The 21,239-nt window shown below is 40.0% G+C and overlaps 1 long non-coding RNA gene across 1 annotated transcript; it reads right to left on the bottom strand.

The window, feature by feature from the left end:
- Positions 1-462: 462 nt before the first annotated feature.
- Positions 463-2,104, bottom strand: LOC145436278 (uncharacterized). The gene is made up of 3 exons (XR_013914242.1): positions 1,991-2,104; positions 1,358-1,520; positions 463-610 (listed from the first exon to the last, which is right to left on the bottom strand). It is a non-coding gene; the product is annotated as an uncharacterized LOC145436278 (long non-coding RNA).
- Between the last annotated feature and the right edge of the window lie 19,135 nt (positions 2,105-21,239).

Here is a 21,239-nt window from a genome sequence, read left to right as displayed (position 1 = left end):
ACGCAGCAATTTCACCTCGTGAGCCGCACATTTGGCACATGCGACATAGTTAAAATCGAATTAGTGTGGAATTTGTGTAGAGAGGAGAGATTTCAGATACCATTCAAACACAGTTCTAGCAAGAAATCAGTGAAAACCACATATTTTGATAAAGCAAATATAGTTTCGTACTTTAAACTTCTGCCATGAAAAAATTAAAAATTTGGCGAATCCATGTGCACCTTTCTTTAAGATGCTAAAGCCAGATCCTCCCCCCCCCCAAAAAAAAATTCAAAACTTACAAAATACTCCCAGTTTAGAACCGGTAAGTTCGTTTCATAGTGGTAGCCTAGATACACTCTCCTGCATTGATGACTTGCCCTTTCCACTGTATCAAGGTAATCTGACTATAGCATGACCTCATATTGAACAGAATAGTCACCAGGTGATCCCGTTTTTGAAAATGACAATACAACCACGGTGTTCATTCATGCTTGCATTTATTGAGATTTATATAATGGGTTCCGGTCCAAATCAGTATTTCTTCCTCGTTGCAGGACATATCATTCCTGTTCGTCCATGGCGAGAACTGCGTCCACGTCATCAAAGTCTTCCGCAGCGGCCCGAGCTTCTGCAGAAAAGTAGCAAAGGATAAATTCATCCGCACATTAGAGTCGTCGGCTACTCAGTAACTGTATGAATGTAGAGAGCAGGTCCGACACATTCGGCTTCTTCTCTGTATGGCACATTCTAAGCGAGGAGAGTGTGCATTTCCACCCGTGTACCCCCCCTGATACGTATACACATGACACACGAAACCAGATCGTCCTCAGAGTCATACCGCGGTATCTATCGAGTACCGCATTTTATTTCAAATTATGCATGCACGTAGGACCGTAGGAAGGTGCGCAGTATGCACGTATAAGCACGTATATGATTTAAGACTGCGATTTCTTTCTCAGTTAGGTTCCGTTTTGGGGTAGAACCACCCTTTTCGGCCGTTTAAGTGTGAATGCACATCAGAGTGTGGACTGCAAAAACTGTGCCCTATTTAATTGGCGATTCGAAAATCCATGAAGACATGGCTGGATCTATATAAATCTACTATTTGCGAATTAGTCACAAACTAACTCAGGTCAGTGAGTGGAGCATGAGAGATATAGGAAACACATTTCAGAAATTGCTTGATTTAATGGGGCATTTCTGGCATGGTGGAATTTGTGCGATCGTTCGCGAGCATTGCAATTTCAAAAATAGCCAATAAATCATTATCGCTGGTGTGATTTCTGTACTTCTGCCCATATGCCATTCTCATGACATCTAAAGGCTGCGCATTACCGCCGAAAGCTATAAAATATAACGGCGTAGGCCTAACTACCTTCATCCCCAAACCACCGACGTCTTCTGCGGCGTCTTCTGCCGATTGGGATGTGCCTGACAGCATGGCGGATGGTGCGGTTTATTAGGCCGCTTACAAAGGCCTCTTGTTCTTCGATCATCGATCCAATCAGCAACATCGTTAGGAGAAATTGAATTTTCATCTGCAAATGCAATGCGATGGGTGCAGTTCGACAGGTACAGGTTGCAGGTAAATCCAGTGAATTATCATATGGTTCGTTCCCGCAACAAATTAAAATACAAATTGGATTGTCAGCTTTAACATTTCGCACGACCAAAGGATTTTTGAAATTGCTAAATTAGAATGGAAAAATATTTGGTATACCGTCATACCGGTTCAACTCGCTCGCGTGAATGCATCAACGGCGTGAGCTATAGCAAGTCTAGACAACAAATGCATGGCGTATCCAATAGAATCTACGCAGGTCTACTCGTAAGCACTTGGGCGGAAATGTCTGGAGGCCGGAGCCTTATCATGCTACGCGAACGATTGTAACTTCATATATACTAATTATTTCATGGCCTACCCCACAAGCATTGTTGGCTAATGATGTCCATCAAATGCTGCAGTACGGGAAAGAATATATTAATCAAATAAGTTCTTAAGACTCACCGTGATTTGATCGTAGACTTCTAGATGCTTACGAAGGAATGAAAATCCCTTGCTATGTCGCTGCTTTTATCCTAATCGTACAGAAGGCAAGTTTCCTCGCCGGTAGTACATACCATGTGTTGGATATATGACTAACTGAAACATACGGTTTTCGTATGGTGATGCGCGGCATAGTGCTACTATTGATCGTGACGTATATACGCGTCCCTTTATGTCGGTCGTTTTGAAACTTTAACCAAATACGCAGCGGTCGCCAAGCAAATATTCAAACGTCTCATTCTTCCTAAGAAATCAACACAAATGAATACGAAACAATACGTTAATTCATTGCTTAGTGGCTCTCAACCTTTACAACCTCCCGGCACCCTCTCACAGGTAAAATATTTCGCAGCACCATATAGAACATTTGGGATACCTTGAATGGCGAGTAGCGTGGTGGCCCGTTTCACCTTTGTAACGAAAATGGGTCACGAGTTGACCGAGGTCGATTACAGAATACCTTCCTAAGTGTTAGAGCAGTGGTCGGGAACCTTTTTTGCCCGAAGAGCCATATTGGCCCTACTTTTTCCATCTCAACTCCCAAAGAGCCATACATGTCAATCAACTGTTACGTCACAATTGGAAATTCGTGACGTCATGGTAGCACTAATTCTAACTCACTACATGGGATACCTCGTGCGCGCCACATTTTCTCAGTAAAAGCTGGTATTTATTGTTCGAATATAAAGATCGAAACGAGGGGTAAGACGCAGACGGGCCAAGCCTCCACAAAGGATAAGGCAATTCCTTGTGTAAGTAGCTTAGAATTTATTATAACTGATATTAAGCGAATGTGACTGTCACACTGATTCCAAAAATCTAGGGGCGGAGATAATAAAGTCAGCTGATCTGGGAGAATGCTAATCATGTGATTAAAAATTGCTAATTGGGACGCATCTCAGGTGGAGATAATAAAGTTAGCAAATCCGGAATATTGCTAATCGTGTGATTAAATACTGTACTGCTAATCGCGACTCATCAAACTGGAAAGGTTTCGCCCGATGGTTAGTCGAGGTATCCCGAGTTTTAAATCAAGTGCGTTATCTGTTGCATCATAATGCGAAAACGCGTTAAAGGCCACCAGTTGTCAATTTGTTGAATGAAACAGTAGCCTGATGATAGCGAAACTGCCACAGTAATATGTCGAATTATCATCAGCGCGAAATGAAGGTCGTGTCCAATTCGTTCGGTAACGCTAAGAAATGGATTATAGAATATTGTTATCGCTTTGCAATGGCGGGTACATAATTACTTATAACTATAGTGAAGCTATTACCTAGGAGACCATCGGCACGGTCATTATCAGAAATATTTGTGCGTAGGAATGGTAGGCTACGCAATTTTTATCGATAACAAGTTATCTATAGTTTGTTCCGGTTTGATAAATCAAGAGATTAAGACTAACTTTATGCGCTGCGATCAACCGGTTTCCTTAATCATGGATGATAAATCCTTACGAACGCGATAATCGATTTTTATGTCTAATCCAACTTTATTATCTCCGCCCTAAATACTTCACCATTCTCAAAGTATTCGACGGTATAACATAACGTTGCGCTACACGCATGAATTTTACACTACACAGAACGTGGAGAAAACGGAACGTGGATAGCTATGGCGTTATTGTTTGTAATTCAAGTTTGTAATTGTGAGTGCCACATCCACAACAGCTCATTTCGCGCTGTAGATCAGGAAGAAAATTTGTATTTGAAAACTGGGTTTTGAAATGGGCGGCGCCATATCTGCTGTGCTCTTCGAAACAACGTATCGCACAATTCATTATTTCGATTCGGGTACATCGCCAGGAGGTTCCAGTCAGTAGTCATTTCGATGGCGTGGGTTAGAATCCCATCGCTGCCACCACGCCAGGATACAGAGACTGTACTACCTGTTGCACCACGAAACGATGTCACCACACGACAAACGTTTATTACAGAAGATACCTCTTAACAGCACGAGTAGTCGTTATGCCAAGCAACTAAATAAACGGCACAATCAGAGAACTAATCATTAGCGTGCCAATCAACAGGTGTCGAGATTCGGCTCCAGTATATTACAAACAATACTAGCGCATGGAATTTGCGAGTGATATTGGCGGCTGGCGTGACAGTATACCTTAAATTTGATGATTTTGAAGAGAGGGGTTCCGAGCCCCTAAACCGGAAGACGGCATTGTCATTACCTCTCAAAGACATGTTTATACTACCACGAGAATAGTTATTTTGGCCGTGATGAAAGTTGACTAACAAGTCGCTGCGATATTGATCAATTCAGTACAAAAATAAATATTTGGCAAAGAGCCATATCTTATACCCAAAAGAGCCATATATGGCTCGCGAGCCATAGGTTCCCGACCACTGTGTTAGAGGATTCTCTAGGCTCCTCCTCGCCATCCGATGTGCAGAAGCAGTGTCTTACAAAAAGCCTGGAGCGAGAGTGAACCATACTATAGACTGGCATCTCATGAGCCTTACAATGTCGGCCTGGTGTAAAATGACCATTAGGGGTCTTCAAAAATGAATTTTTTACTCAAATCGTACTGGCAACTTGATAAAATTGTTGGGTTACCTAATTTAAGCCTTCACACCAAGTTTGGTTCAGTTCCAACCAGTATAGCCGCATTGCTACAAGAGAGGAAAGTTTCCATTTATCATATAAAAATAAATAAGACAAAATTTGAAAATATTATGTTCACCCCATGAAACTGTTAGGTTGCCTATAGAAACGGTGTTCATTTTTTTAGGGGTCTGTAGGAGCCGCAGTTAACCCCCCCCCTACCCATGACGCTTGTGAAGAGCCCTGTGGCATTGTACCGCAGCACTATGTGCCACAAGCGCCCGTAATAGGGTCATTTGAGTTGTTGGACTCAAAGCACCCACCCAAGTCTGAAAATGTTGAAAAACTGTTCTCTTTTCAGTTTTCCAAAATACGGTAACCCTATGTTTGGTGGTTAGTTGTTATCGATAATTCAAACAGGGGTAATATTGCAATTATTTGCTTTCGGGTTCGTGTACGCAGGTCAGGATACTGCGCATGGTCCCACAACATTGGGCAACATATTCTCAGGGCGATTTTCACCAGATATGGAATGGTTGCATGGAACGCGTGAACTCGTCGTCGATTCAACAGTTGTAGCTCGTCGATAAAGATTATTGGTACGAAATGGATGTTTTGATGATTATTGGCAATGAATATAAGTTTTCTCGTTAGAATATTCCATCTCAGAGGGCTATTCTGTTTATGTCAGTCCTGAAGTTTCAGCAGTTGTGAAGCGTTATTTCTCTAATTAAAAAAAAAAGGCAAATTAGATTATGAACCATTTCGCAAATTTCGAGCTAAAGTGGACCACCTGTTGAGAACCACTGCCACAGATCTTTCATTAGTTAGTAGTGATTTAACTGTGTTCTATAGGCTACTTTGTTGCAATTTATTCTGTATCTGTGGACAGCTCGGTACTCATCTTAACGAACCTTTCTGTATGATATAACGGCAAGATACAGGTAAAAGTCGATGTATAGTGTTTATAGTATATATTACTTTTGTGCAGGCTCGAATTGTATCTTGTGGATTTATCGAAGAGTCGTGCATTGCATCATATTATATTGGCTCAACTTTCTGCGGATTCGAATTCTACCCTCTAGTGTCGCTGATAACACTGGTCAACACAATTTTTGTTGACTTCGAACTGTCAGTTGTTTTTGACTAACTTTTGGGCGCTGAATTCAAAAATGACTTCGATTTTTCTCTGTCACGTCAAGTTTTTGGGTTAGGCACCCACCCCTTTGTCTCATAACCCACATGATAGTACTATTTTTAATATTTTGTGTTTAATGTTTTGTGCGGCTCAAAAGTAAATCAATAGACTCCGAATGAAGGTTTGCACTGCTTTATTTGGTTGATTTAAACTGATATTACTTCCGCAGGACAAATAAAGTGCGATTTTCATGGTTCAAATTTATGCTAATAAATCATAATTCTGTGGATTGTCCCGGTTTATACTCGAGCAATAGTCAGCTAACATATGAAAGCTCCAATCTATTCTGGCATCTTACCCCCATCATCTTCAGGTATTGGAAGGTGCTTTCTCCTTGCCTATCGCTGACTATGCCCAGGTTTTCCGATCAATTATTTAGATATTTTAGCTTTTTTCAATGCCTGCTGTCCGACATAAACATCAGGATTACATGTGCATTCTTATTCGCTAACCACTATGAAAACACAACATTTCAAAGCTGACACATATGATCAAATCCTGATCGTGCTTGTGATATGGCAACAATTCAATGTATCTGTATTATTCACGAATACTAACTGAGTGTGCAATTGTTACTGCACCTAAGACGTTGCCATTTTGAAGAATGTCACACTTTAGGATCCTTTTTGAGCTACCAATAGAGATTTGCCATTCACTTGAGTTGTAAATCGGGATATTGGACACATATGATCCATGTGCAATGTGCATTCTTATTTGCTAACCACTAAGAAAACACAACATTTCAAAGCTGACACATATGATCAAATCCTGATCGTGCTTGTGATATTGCACCTATTCAATGTTTCTGTATTATTATATCAATGTTTCTGTATTATTCACGAAGACTACAATTGTTACTGCACCTGAGACGTTGCCACTTTGAAGAATGTCACACTTTCGGGCCATTTTTTAGCTACTTAGACTTACTACGACATTTGTCGTTCACTTGAGTTGTAAATCGAGATTCCTATCTCCTCCAGCAACCCATGGTGACAGTATCATGCCAATGCCAGTAAAACGGCAAGATACAAATCTTCCGAAAGTAGCCCTACGATGAAAACGCTGTTTTTCATGACCGAAAGTGAGATAACTTCGCTCTCTTTCCAAGTAGTCTTTTCTCAATTCGCAAGGATGCTAAATGTTCCGAATATTTATCTCCCAAGTTCCAAAGTCTATATAAAATCATTTAACTTTTGTTGATGGACTACTCTACGTCTTGATTCATCTTTGATCTCAAAATCTTCACTATTGGGCCTGCCATCACTAAGATCTTCATATTGATCCAAAATATCGAGCTTAGAGGAGTCTCAAAGTACACTGGATAATCTGAATGGGGGATTGGACCTATAGCTGATAGTGAATGTAATGGTTATTTTTCTTTCCATATCCTACAGTTTGCATATAATATGTGTCCAAAATATCCTCGGATGCTTACATCCTCTAATCAAAAATGGGCGAATGCATCGGCCTAGATCAGGGGTGGGCAAACTGCGGCCCGCGGGCCGCATGCAGCCCGCCACACCGTTCTGTGCGGCCCGCGAGAGTATAAAGAAACTTATTAAAAATATTGATAAAATGCGTACTACATTTCGAATTAATGCAGACACTTGATTAAACTTTTTCTTAACATATCTCGCCATGATAATTCTACGGCAGGGGGCCCGAAGCCGAGCTATACTGAATAGATTTTTCGCGCTTCGCGCGATTTACATCCCATTCATAGTTATTTCCAACTATTTAGTCTGAATTTAATATTTGAAAATATCTCATTAATAGTCGTAACCTTCCATGCCATCAGACTATCAGTCCACGCAGTTTGAAAGGTTTCATCAGCTAACCGTGACAGAAATCCTAAACGACATTGACATAATTCGGATCACGAGTGTGATTTCAGATTGGCCACTCCAGTTTTAATCATTTCAGTGATGTGCTTATAAAAACGATTCGCGCGTGTCTTGGGTAGATTCGTTCTATGTATGCGTAGAATTAGGGTATTTATATTTTATCTACACATAGTAGAAGCGTATTTGAAGCTAACATGGTTATGATGCTGTCAGCATTGTATGTCCTGGAGCTGAACCAAAAGTTGAATTAGTAAATCGTTGAACAGATCGCTGCTCTGAGATTTAAATTTCAATCCTGTTCTAATAACGGGACAACCGACTTTCATCGCTATAGTTTTGACAATCTGTTTCTGAGGCTTGTACGGTATCATTAAAGCAATGTGTGGATTGGTGTAAATAAGCATATATATTATCTCCCTGGCCTCACTATATAATCAAATATCAATATTGCGTTTTGGTTTATAGTCCCAATTTTATATAGTGCGGCCCGCGAATGGATTCAGATGTTGAATGCGGCCCGCGAGCTCAAAAGTTTGCCCACCCCTGCCTAGATGGATACCAGTACCTTTTCTCTAATAATTCAATTGAACCGATGGCTATATAATTTATTATATGATCAAAGTGTGGATTTCTATATGGTATGGAAAAGTAATATGGCTAAATACATGAAAATTCGCACATTTTGGGAATATGTCGTAAGGCAAAAATTTGACTTGACAGAAGAAAACCAACAGCAATTTTGGAATCAGCAAACCAAAATTGGACTAAATCAAGTGCAACATCAAAATAAAGAAAATTTTCGTTCAAAATTGTTGCCCAGTGTAATCTATTGACCGAGGTTACACCGTTACCTACTTAGTTAGTTTACCAATTACAACTGCGTGAGCGATACATTGCGTTTTCGCAGGCATGTGAACCAGAGTAGGAGCAATTGTAATTTGTAATTGAGCTGAATGTAATTCATTACATTTTTTCATGCAATTGTAATTGTAATTGTAATTTGATCAAAATTTTGCTCAATTACAGTCTCAATTGCATTTTCATGGAAACCTGACAATCACAACATAAAATAATCATTCAATCAATCATTTATTCGTCGCACCAGTGAAAATCCGGTACGAACCAGGATGGTGACGAGGGGCCTTAAGGCCTTAGTAGACAGTCACCACATGTAATAATAATTAGCCTATTTTCATCGGTGTTCTATGCGTGCTGCGTTATAACTAGATAATTCAGTCACGCTAAACTGTTTCCCATACTTCAGTAGCAGCATCCGAAAACTTTGTGAATCACAATATAGGCTTAACCAGTGGTTCTCAAACTGGGGGCGTGCCCCCTTGGGCGGCGTGAAAGCATCTGAACGGTGCGCGACGCTCCAGTGAACTGAAATCTTTTCCGCGCTTGGCCCGATTCACCTCCGTTTTATGGTTATTTCTCGGTGTATAGTCTGAATATCGTATTGGAGAATTCTCTCCTCAACAGTCATAACCTTCCATACCATCGAACTATATGTAAGGATTGCCAACTTTCTGGTTTCATTGTGTGCTATGACGATAAGGGGGGCACGAATGCCATAAAGGGGGCGTGTCTAAAAAGCTAGAGAACCAGTGGGCTAAACTGAATCTTAATATTTCAAAAATGGATGAACAGCAAATAAAGTCTCTGAAACCTGTGCTGAACCATTTCCTACACCACGGTCAAAGTTTTTTTTTAATCTCTGACCAGTACCGAGGCTTGTTGCAACAATAGCAAACAAAATTCAAGTTTCCAACCAAGGTTTCATCAAACTTGATTACGCATTTGTAGAGATGTTATCTCAATCTTACCTCCAATCTTGGCCAAATTTACTGGGGCCGGAAACTTTTCGCACCCTAATGTTCATCAAATGCAATCGAACAGTTTCCGAGCAAGTGAAAATGTAAATGCGAACCAAAATATTGTAATTTTTAGTTATCAGGAGGTTCTTTCCTTTTGCATTTATTTTAATTTTACGCACCTTATCGGTATCATCCTTATCGCTGACGCCTTACCAATTACATTTCATTATCCTGACTCAGTTCTGAGTAGCCTAATCGTTTGATTACATTTCATGGACTGTCCTGTAGCCTATTCGAGGTTAGTCGCTCAAACCTTTGGTTCTTAACAGTCGCTTGAGACATTTTTCTGTGCTTGTGGTTTTAAGTACTCATGATTAGGAATAGTTCGAATACGTTCGAGTTTTTTTTTTAATTATAGAGTATTCTTCATATCAGGAATGAAACATGAATAGCTTGAGATTGTTGCTAATTACGTCGCCACGGTTGTAAAAGAACACCTCTTTACTGAATCAATTACCTGTTTAATAGTAATTGTAATTGTAATTTGGTATTTTTAGCATTGAGTAATTGTAATTGTAATGTAATTGAAACATGCAAGGAAGTAATTGTAATTATTATTGTAATTGAATTAAAATAATGTAATTGCTCCAGCTCTGATGTGAACTATATATTTGATTCAGAACAAATGGCGATTCGATCTGCACTTCACCAATGACGACACATTGATTTAAATCATGACTTGAATTGACTCGAGTCACTTTCGCGAATATAGCGATCAGACTTTACTCGAGGCCAAATGTGCGCTGATTCGATTTGACTTTTGACACGGAGGTATAGGGTCTTGTACCCAACCCTGCCTGGATATGACAAATAACCTAATACCCATTAGTTTTCAGCGGTAGCGTTGAATTGCTCTCTTTTTATTTCAAGTCAAGCGAATCAACCATTACAAAGTTGCAACACCCTATCCTCTGCCGCCCCAAAAACAATTATGTAACCTTGGGGCAGGGGTGGGCAACATACAGCCCGCGGGCCGGATCCGGCCCGCGAAGGGATTTTGTCCGGCCTCCGGACAGTTTTCCGTCTTACATGTTAATGTGGTCCGCGCCCCCAGTCAGCCGAGATTCCGCACTACTTGCTTGCTATGTCAAACTTCAGTGACTGTATGTTTTAATATACGTGTATGCGCAGTGTGCGAGGGTGGAGCTTACGCGCAAGTTCGTCGAGGCTAGAAGACTTGCATTATCGGCATTTACGATGTACTCAACCCTAATGTTGTCAGTGGTAATCATGGTGTTTGTCGACTGCAATGGTCGTTCACACCAGACTGCTATTTCTTATTTTTGATTCCGTAACCGCCGACTTGTAGCACGGCACACTTACAGGCTTTGGTAAGGCACCGCTTATGCCAGGGGTCGCCAACTCAAAATGGGTCGCGGGTCACTTTTCAAATTTCGTATAGAGGACGCGGGCCACATAAATTCAATATCGAGATTAATTTTAGGCCACACAGTTCAACAAGGACACTATCTCGTCACCTACTCGATCATAATGAATTGATATGTTGGTAAATTTGGGCTACCGAGCTTATCGAATGCCTTGAAATCTTAATCAAGGAGTGCACCATAGTGTCCTATTTGGTGTGGGCACAAGCAAATCTCACTGCTCAGTGAAATTGGTGTACGTCACATTTTCAATTTGGCCAAAGGCAATTTCACGGTAACTTTTGACCGGCTTACCGAGCGCGAAATTTGATAAAACGGGTATCAATCGAAAGCTACCGCGGTACTGATTGCGGAAATGTAAATTTAATCTGATCGTGGTCCTGGAACCCCCCAAAATTAGCCTGGAATGTTAAATTTTACTGGAGTTTGGTATTGTGACGCCTAGATAAACCTCCAACACTTAAGTAGTATTTCTGAAGTCGACCTCGGCCGGACACGAACCCACACCCATTGGTGTTGAAGCTATGGATTATACCACTACGCTATCTCGCCACTATTGCACTATGACTCTATGAGTATGACTCATACTCTATAATTGCACCGTCCGTTGATTCATCAGAGAGCAGCACACATGGCGGCGCCTGTATGACAATGCTATTCTCAAATCCACATTGTCTTCGTCATTATCGGTGAGAAATGGCTTTGAAGTGACAATGCTGTCGTTAAAAAACATTCATTAAATACGATTTATTCCTTGTATATGTGGATAAAATGGGCCAATAATCTATCGATTCAGCAATCCGGCCCGCCGAGTACTTGATTTTCCTATATCCGGCCCGCCGACTGGAGAAGTTGCCCGCCCCTGCCTTAGGGTTACCATATGACCTTTTTTTAAGAGGATATGGTACATTTCTTATTCTAAGAAATCGAAAGTGTCATCCGAGGACTCTGAAATGTCCTCTTTTTCTAGAAAAAAATGCTAAAATACGTGCAAAAGCTACTCTTCGGAGTACAGAACGGCGGTGTCTGCGGATCTTCCGAGAGCTGTATCGGAAAATGGAAATTTTTTTAGTCAATGCAACTAATAACCGAAATCGCGGGTATTTTGGAAGTCGAGTCCTGAAATATTTTCAGTCAACATAACAATATTTCACGGAAAAGTTCCAATTTACTCTTTTTTTCTCCGATATTATTGCTTTCGTAACTTAAAAAAGTTCTCTTGTTGTGATCTCAAAATCTGGTTACCCCATGCAATCTGAGTATACTTCATAAATATTGTGTTGTTATCGTTTCGGATCACCGGTTCCGACAGTATGCAATACCCCTATGCTGACATTCATTGGCGTGGCCGAAATAAAAATCGGGGATTATATTGATGGTACGTGACGTGTGTCCATTGCGATGAGGTGAAATCATGTGACGGTATAATGCACAAGTCTAAACGATTGTCGTTCATGCTTTCATTTAATAACGGATAAATGTATATTATTTTCGCATCCAATTCAGTCATAAGTAACTCTATTCCTGTTCGTCCATGGCGGCGAAAACTTCGTCAATGTCATCAAGATTTTCGGCGGTGAATGCTTCTGCAAATACGGGGAAAAGATAAATTTAAGTCAACAGTTTACCTATTGAGAAAATCACTAGAGTGAAATATATCCGGAGGCGGTAAGCAACGAAAATCTTTTACTTTTTGATGGTACTGACTAAATTGTCTTCTTTCACTAGTTATTGAACTTCTCATGTTTCAAGTCAGCTTCAAGTTTATTTAACAGTCGTTGACGCCAAGTCACTTTCATTTTCACACTGTAGTAACGGAAAGTAGTTTTTGGATTGGTTTTCATCACTTTGAGAATGACATTGTCATATCCGTGTATCATGGTAACAGTCTATACAGGGGTGACAAACTCAATTTGTGTCGCGGGCTGGATTCAAACCTTCAGATCGCCAGCAGGCCGGACCAGTCCAAATATTCCAAAAGGTCACCTCAGCATCATGCCCTTCATGAATACCTTATTATCTTGCCATTCTAGCGTTACATATACATCATGGTATATTAGCTTATATTACGAATAAATATAGATTCTCTTCTAGCAACGCCCCAAATAAAATAATTGGCAAAATATGATGATTAGACGATTTCGCTTGGCGGGCCGGATCCGGCCCGCGGGCCGTAGGTTGCCGACCCTTGGCTTAACAGCTCTATGAGAGCATGCATGTCTGATATGGCAGGGTTACGCCATCAACAAGATGCACTAAGAGCGTATTACGCTTAACCTTCGATTTACACTGTTCAATGTGTTATGCATAATCCATAGCAGGGTCGGCCAACCCTTTAGATTTTCCCCGCCACATTCCAATGAATCATGTAGACTATAGCCGCATTACAGGGCATAGTCGTAAAGAACTAGCTGGATTAAAAGTACTTATAGTTAAACCGTCCAGTTTCCATGTAAATTGCCAATGAACGCCGGACTATATAATCATATAATAACTATCAAGCACAGAAATCGCGAGTGGTCGTGTCATGTGATTGGTTATGGTCGCATGAATCGAGAATTTTTTTTCAGATTCGCGAATGAATTTCGTCATTAATATTGGTATTTTCAAATATTACTTTCAAACATTTATTCCTTCTCGGCCCATGTAATCAGATTCACCGGTACAGTTGACGGAAATTTTGTATTCGAAAATTTAGGGCAACTCATGAATGATGATGCTGCAGCATCTTCGGGTGGCCCTATAGTTATTAGTTACTTTGTTGTATGCTGTTATTTCTTGACCTCCCCAGGATTGTCGCAATAGTGGAAATATATTGAATCGCCTAAACGTACCAGGAAACAACCCATTGGTAATACTGCTTGGTATAAATGGATATAAATACAACTTGTGGGGTCCTTGGCAATATGAACATTACATATCCTGGTATTATTCTGTCAATAAGTACAGCGTCCATATTGATATGACTTGGGGATGAATATTGAAAGTTAGAAATTGCAATAGCACGCTGATCTCGCCAGCGTCGTCAGCGTCGGCGAATTGAGCGGCGCGTCTGGCTGCTGCGGACCATATAGCTTTCTGTTCTTCCATCATCGACCCGATCAGCAATATTGTCAGGAGAACTTTCATCTGCAAACGCAAATCGTAACATACGGTGAGACTAGCCACCGGTTCCTCGCAGATCTCGTTGGATAATGAATGCTATCATTTAACATAGCCAGCTCTATATGTAACTATAGCAACCAGCCCTATACGACGAAAGTACCACATGCTTGGCATAGTTGTGAGTCGCTGTATCCCAGAGGTCTCAAACACGCGGCCCTCGAGAGCATTTTGTGCGGCCCGCGAAGGCATTTTTCAATTTCAAGTATTCGACAATATATTCTAGTGTCATATATCTTTTTTTAGATTTAGGAACTTAAAGTTCACTCTAAAACTACTACAAAAACCTGAAATATAAACAAACTTCACTATCACATTGCTTCCTAAAATCTACCATGCAGTGGAAGATCGCTATTACGTCACATTTCAGGTTCATGATGACAAAACATGAACCGTTGATGATTCGTGACTGAAAATTGTGATTTTGTTTGGTGCGACCTTTCGTCAAATTTACTCGATTTTTGATTGACTGAGTGATAAACTAAAAATGACTCGAATTGAGTGGGGTAGAACGTTAAAATCAGGGAAGGACTTGCCTCTCGGAATAGTGACTTGGCAATCCTACGGACGCAAAAATCTACGAAGCTGTCGTGGGGAATAGTAATATATCAAAACCCCGTTGCGTTGCGTTGGGTATATAGAATATAGAAATCTAATCAGGTCTGTATGGAAACCATTGGCATTCTGTGGCCCCCGCGACGTATATTTGGTTACATCCTGGATGTTGTTTGTTCTCTCTGTCCATGTTATTATCGGTGGCGAGTAAGGTAGTGGTACGCTCCACAGCTGTAACACCAATGGATTCTTCCGCGATTAGTCATTTCTATTCCAGGGGTTCTTAACCAGGGGTCCGTATCCCCTCCGTGGTAAAAAGCACCATAAGGGGTACCAGATGCATTGTGGAAATTGGCCTATATGCTGTGGAATATTTTCTGGGCTAATTTATTCGACTGGAAAATATTCTTCGCGCTACGCGCGGTTTTATGTGAATGAGCTTTCTGATTTTATAGGTCCCATCAGAAATTGTGTTGAAAATCGACAGGGGTCACTGGAAATCTAATTGAAAGTACAAGGGGTACGATCGCTAAAACGGTTAAGAAACAATGCTATTACTCTGGAACAATAATGATTATATTTAAGTTGATATTGATCTGTTCCAATATTAATCGAAGAAAATTTACCGCTGGTTTAATTTGACTTGGGCAATGACAGTAACAATAGCCTATACTTATCACGAGTATATCAGAAACCCCGATTAGGCTACACCGCTCACATGCTCTAATATCAGATCTATCTTTTGTGAATTCTAAAATATTCTACATAAAATTGTGGCATTTCAAAGGTCCAATAGCTGCAATATTACAACCCGACAGCTTTTACGATATCATCATGCTTCCTCTCGCATGATGTCTAAACTCATTATTTCTAACAAATTAAGCCCGGCACAAAACTATTTTATTCAAATATTTGAAAATGTGATTTGTTCGTGTCAAGCGTGAATAGTATAATAGTAAATTACATTTTCTCGATGGTTGTCCAATGCCTGTCTGCAAGGTGCCGTTACATAAGGCCTAATTGGATATTATAGATTGAATACCCCTATTTATTGATGCTGCGGCCCGCGGGTCATCACAAATTAGGAAATTGGCCCGCGAGCACATTTGAGTTTGAGACCTCTGCTGTATCCGATCTTGTTCAGATAATATCAACAATCGACACATTTTGGTAGATCTCTGACGGTGTGCAACTGCATATTTACAAGAAGATAGAAGATGTAACATACCATCCCTTCTATGAATAATTTAATTATCGAGTAGCATGCAGGTGCCATTACGGTATTGTTACAATTGAAATCTCCCTGAAGAACATGTATCGGTAAAAAGCAGGTTTCATAACCATATAGTTGCGTTAGTAAAGCTGCAGGTATTCTAATGCAGTGCGCAGCGTTCATGAAAGAGGGATGGATAATTATAATTCACCCTATGGCTCGGGCACTATCTTAAAACGTATATATTTCATACGAGGCTGGTTTTCCTAAATATTGTTGAGTTTAATGTAGAGCACCGTTACGCAAAACATTGAAGATATGCAGAAAGTGTCATGAGTCATGACACCAATATTTCTCGAAGCCTCACATGAGCCAACATATGTTTTATGTTTCTGATGGTTACATTCGCGATATACCAGCTTAGCGTAACAGCAAGAGTCGGAGGAATTAATTTCCTATCTTCTGTAATGATTGCCGGGTGTACGAATATATCACGGTAAGTCTTGTAATACTAATAGTTTATATAGGGCTATAAAAAATTGAGGGGAATCCAAAATCACGGGCCACAGTAATCGATAGGGCAGTACTTGGCGAAAGCAATCTTTCCAGTTACAACGTCCTCTCAGCGAGAAAACGCCCCAAGAAATGTTCAAGTCAAGTGTAACCAGCGTTGCTACTCAAGTAGCAGCAGAAGCAACACTCAATTAAAGATAGGAGTAAAAATGATTATCCGAAAAGTAACAAAGATAGTTATTTGAAAAAGTGAATTCGGTGGATCGATCGAGGTTACGAAATCGCAGCATGCATATTCGCGCCTAACTCAAAATGAGCAATGACAATAAAAATATCCGTGTAATCTTCGAATATATTACAGTTATGGGAAAATGTTTTCAGTTCAACTCTCGGAACATGTTACCCAGTGATGCACGGCTTATCCTAAAAATACTTTCGACTTTTGAAAATCCAAAATGTGATTTTCAAAGTTGAATGTAGATTTGCCGGAACAACTATAGGAGTGAAAATTGTCTAGAACATAATCACTCGAGTACTTTTCACATGGCTACCTCTGAAAACCTCACCTTCCAAAGTGAAAGACCTGGCCGTTGTCGAAGAATTTGATGACGTTGACGAGCTTCTCGCCATAGATGATCAAGCCTACGATGGCTCGCAACGGTTAATGAATGCGTATTGCGAATTTTGCAGCATGTGAAAAGCAATATTTTTTTGTTGGTCGCATTCGTTAAAGGAACATAGGATCATGATAGGACACACTTCATTTATGAAGGACGGTGAACAAAGTATTCAGTGTTCCAACACAAGTATAAACGGAAAATTTTGACGTAAAAGTCAGCATTTTGACACTTTTACCTCAATAAACCTAATTTTGACAAGAACATGACCTCATCTACATGCAAATTGGGTGTTCTCGCACATAATGTTAGAATTGTACTACTTACCATCGTTTCTCGTTGAACTGTCTGTCCATACTAAGTAGTTTCGCCTGATGAAAACGTATTTGACTTGAAAATTGAAACATTTTTGCATTTGGTAATTTTGACCAGGGGTAATTATCCGTAGGCTCTTACAACATGTTTTTGGAAAATATTTACACAATTATGTCATAATTTAACAATTTAAAAAAATGTTTTATTAAGGCTTTTATTTAAAACATATTTTAAACAAAGCGTGTAAAACAACCATATGTTTTAAATGCAACCCTAAGTATACCTGTTTTCCGTAAGTTCCCGCCAACCAAATCACGTGATGTCGAGGTGTGTAGTGAAGTTTTTCGTTTGTGATATCTGATTGGTGTTATAAATCCCGCCAGAACTGCTAGCGCTGGATAGGAGCAGATGGCGGAAGTGATGAAATCTGTTTCAAAAAAGCCTTTTCGAAATATTGCGAGAAAATGCGTTAACGTGATTACGCATGATCATCTGAATAAGTGCGCGAGCATGCTAGAAGCATACGGTAGTGTTGAACAGGAAGTCAATCAACCATGTTTCTAAGAAAGTCGTTCAAAGACTTTTTGGATGATTTCCAAGTCATCAAATCTGGTATAATGTGAGGTAGTCACCGGTTGCCTCGTAATCTCATCATGTCGCCCCCATATGTCGTTCATCGTCACGACAAGCAGCCTGGCAAGTTTTGTATTACTGGTGAACATCATTTCTTATCGGTATCTTCGATAGCGAGACGCTATTTGTACAGTGTACATCAATTCATCTATTCCATAAAACAGGGATGCCGAATGTTTTTAGGGTTGATCACGTGCTATTTCGGCCCGGTTTCTCTTCATTCGATCGCGGATAATAGTTTGGCCTTGAATTGGGTCAAATGACCTGTTGCCGTGTAAATGAGATAAGATTTGTGCTAGGTTTCGTGCAATTGCTCTGCAAACGAAATGTTTATGACAAGTACTCTAGCTCAGTTATAAATGTAGGACAATTAGATTGTCGACATTCATGATATCAGCATAAGTTGGAGAAGTCAGTTTATGCCCTGTCATCGATACAATAGACTTGTGATTGTAGGTTATCTGTTCTGACTATGGGTTTCTATGTCCGACATGGAGTGAGGGATCAATGAACTTGTTGTCAAATTTGTTCAACCGCAGATGACTTATTTCTGGAGCAGTCTGTCCTTACGAAGTAGTTTGGCATGAAAAAAAACGTTTTCACTTAAAAACTAACAAATGTTTACATCCAAAAACTTAATTTTAACGAAACTGGACCTATGCAGAATTACAGTAGCTATAACACGCATTATGGTAAAAATAATTGAGATTTGTTGTAGTACAACGAAAGATACTATCCTACATTCCCGGGTAGAAAGTGTCTGTCCCTACTAATTTGTACTAAGTAGCTTGCCAATTGCTTTTCAAAGATATATTTTAAATTACCAATAATAACTATAGCAGGATTTTTATATACTAGCAACCACTGTTATTAGTAACGATACAGATCAGGAGTGGCCAGAACGTGCCCCACAGGCCAACTGTGGCCCGCAAGAAGGTTTTGTGCGGCCTGCGAGGTATTTCTCGAAATTAGATATAACATCAGGTAAAATTGTAAGGCCAACCAAAATTTGATTAGCCTGACCGCGAAATTTGATGATAACTAAAACATCAGTTTCGACGCATTGGTGTAACCAGGGGCCAGCCACATTCAGTGCAGATCTTCGTATATGACCATAACGTAGAATATTCCGTAGCAGATTTAATTGACTTGAATTTTTTCTTATCACTTCCAATGATTTATTGTCACATTTCTTGCATTTTGTATTGGAAACCCTCTTAGAAATTATATATACGCATAATTTACAGAATTGAGTCCAGCTATACTCGCAATTAGGAGATAACGTGTCGTCCAACATGGGACTTTGCTTGTGCGCTCGAAGCGAGATCGTCGGCGATGAAACATTTGCGCAAAATGACAGAGGCATGTTCAATGAAACCATCGATATTGCTATGTCTAAAACGCCCAATAATCCTGTCCTTACCGCGGCACTAATTGCGAACATATAAATTTCATTCTGCTCGTGATCCTGGAACCCATACCCCCAGAAAATGTCAGCCTCGAGTGTTGCATTGTAATGGAGTTTGGTATTGTGAGACAACATTGTCGTCTGGAATAATATGGCGCAGCTCCGGAGCAAGTGCGCACGAGAGTGAGAGTGTGAATGCAGAATCGCCTGCGCAACAATGACCAATACTAGGGATGGTGTGAACGTGACGTTCACGTTCGCGATCTTTGTGTGAAATTCGGAAATTTAGAGGTTCACGTTCACAAACGAACCTTGGTAGGTTCTGCAATGTGAACCTTTTTCATAAATTCCAATATTCACTTCATTATGACATCTTAGGTTTACATTTATTGCATTTCAACTGCAGACCACTCTATCCATGGTGCTGGCAGCATAAAGGAATCGACATTAAACGAGCATACACCTTGACCTCGAAATATCGAGCTTTTCGTTTGTGAATATTTAGCAGAGGTGGTCAAAGTAGCCAAGAAAGCTACTCAAGTAGAAGAAGAAGTAACGACGAAAAAATATACTCAAGTACGAGTAGAAGTACTTCTTCCATAAGCAACCTGAAACTACTTGAAGTAGAAGTAGAATTGACTGACTTTAAATCTACTCAAGTAAGTAAGTAGTTTCGAAAACAGTCCTAATTCGTTCGCATAATGGGCTGTCAAAAGCTGCGAATTGAGCTATGCGAATAGTACGGAGAGCTTGATTGGTATTGTTGCATCCGAGGAGGTATCAATTTTCGACAGAATAAGCATTCTTTTGCATCATGGAATACAAATTCTGGTATTGATATGAAAATGCGATACTAACCCTTTGTTTACTAGAAGACCCCTTTTTAGAAAATGTCATGGCAGGACGCCCTACCCCATATTATGAGGCCTCAAGTCTAGGCGAAGAGCAATACGAAGAAGTTGTATCGGATGCGGTTTCAACACTTTGCGCGATTAGTATACATTAATAACAAATATTGGGGATCGTCAAAATTATATTTCATGTAGCTATATTTCAGGAAAATAGCGGCATTCCTACACTTTCTTTTATGCTTCAACATGTATGTTCTGCAGACAAAAAAACTGAAAGTAATTAGAATTCAAAGTATGATACTCGGAATTGAACGTGAAATAAAAATACCACTTCTAAAAAGCGGAAAATATATTTCATGTCTTTTGTCCATAAAGCTTCAAAAGTGATCTGCTAAAACAGGTGTAATGTTAAAAAAAGCCCGACTTCCCGGATTAGCAAGACACGTCATGGGCTGCTAGATCACGATATGATAATATGTAATTGAGAGATTGCGAAACGGTAGTTTTAAACGTTTTGGTGGGCCAGCATATTTACTGTGATGAAATATTTGATATGGGCGACAATGCGGTGTGGGCGGAACCAAGCAATCCGGTATCTAAATTACATTCACTGATATCTTCGTGAAACCATATTTGTCACTCCATAACTACTGTGCACAAGGCGCAACAAAATTTCTGGGCTTTACTTGACTTTTATGAATATTAAATGTTGGTACTCTGTGAAAACAACCCCGAAATTCCTCAGGCTATCTTTCGCATTGGGGGATTAAACTACTTCCACTTGACAATCTGAAAATAGCGGAAAGTAAGTAAGTAGATAAGAGAATATTACGAAGTAGAAGTAGAAGTAGAGAAAATCAGATCTACTTGAGTAAGTACCAGAAGTAGAGGAAAACTACTTGAATACTTCCAAAAAGTAGAAGTACTTCGTTACTGACCACTAGGGTGGTTCAAAAATAACCTTTTTTCCTGAATCTTGCAGGTTACTTGATTAAATCGTTAGGTTGCCTTAAAAAACGACGCACACCAAATTTGAATTCATTCCAACCAATATTCGCGGATTTCGTAGAGTTTGAAAATTTT

The sequence above is a fragment of the Botryllus schlosseri genome, chromosome 3 (assembly GCF_051294905.1).
Source record: "Botryllus schlosseri isolate E-star chromosome 3, Bs_hap1, whole genome shotgun sequence".
Classification (NCBI taxonomy): Eukaryota; Metazoa; Chordata; class Ascidiacea; order Stolidobranchia; family Styelidae; genus Botryllus; species Botryllus schlosseri.
The sequence above is the reverse complement of the archived record's forward strand: the minus strand, read 5'-3'. Positions and strand labels throughout refer to the sequence as shown.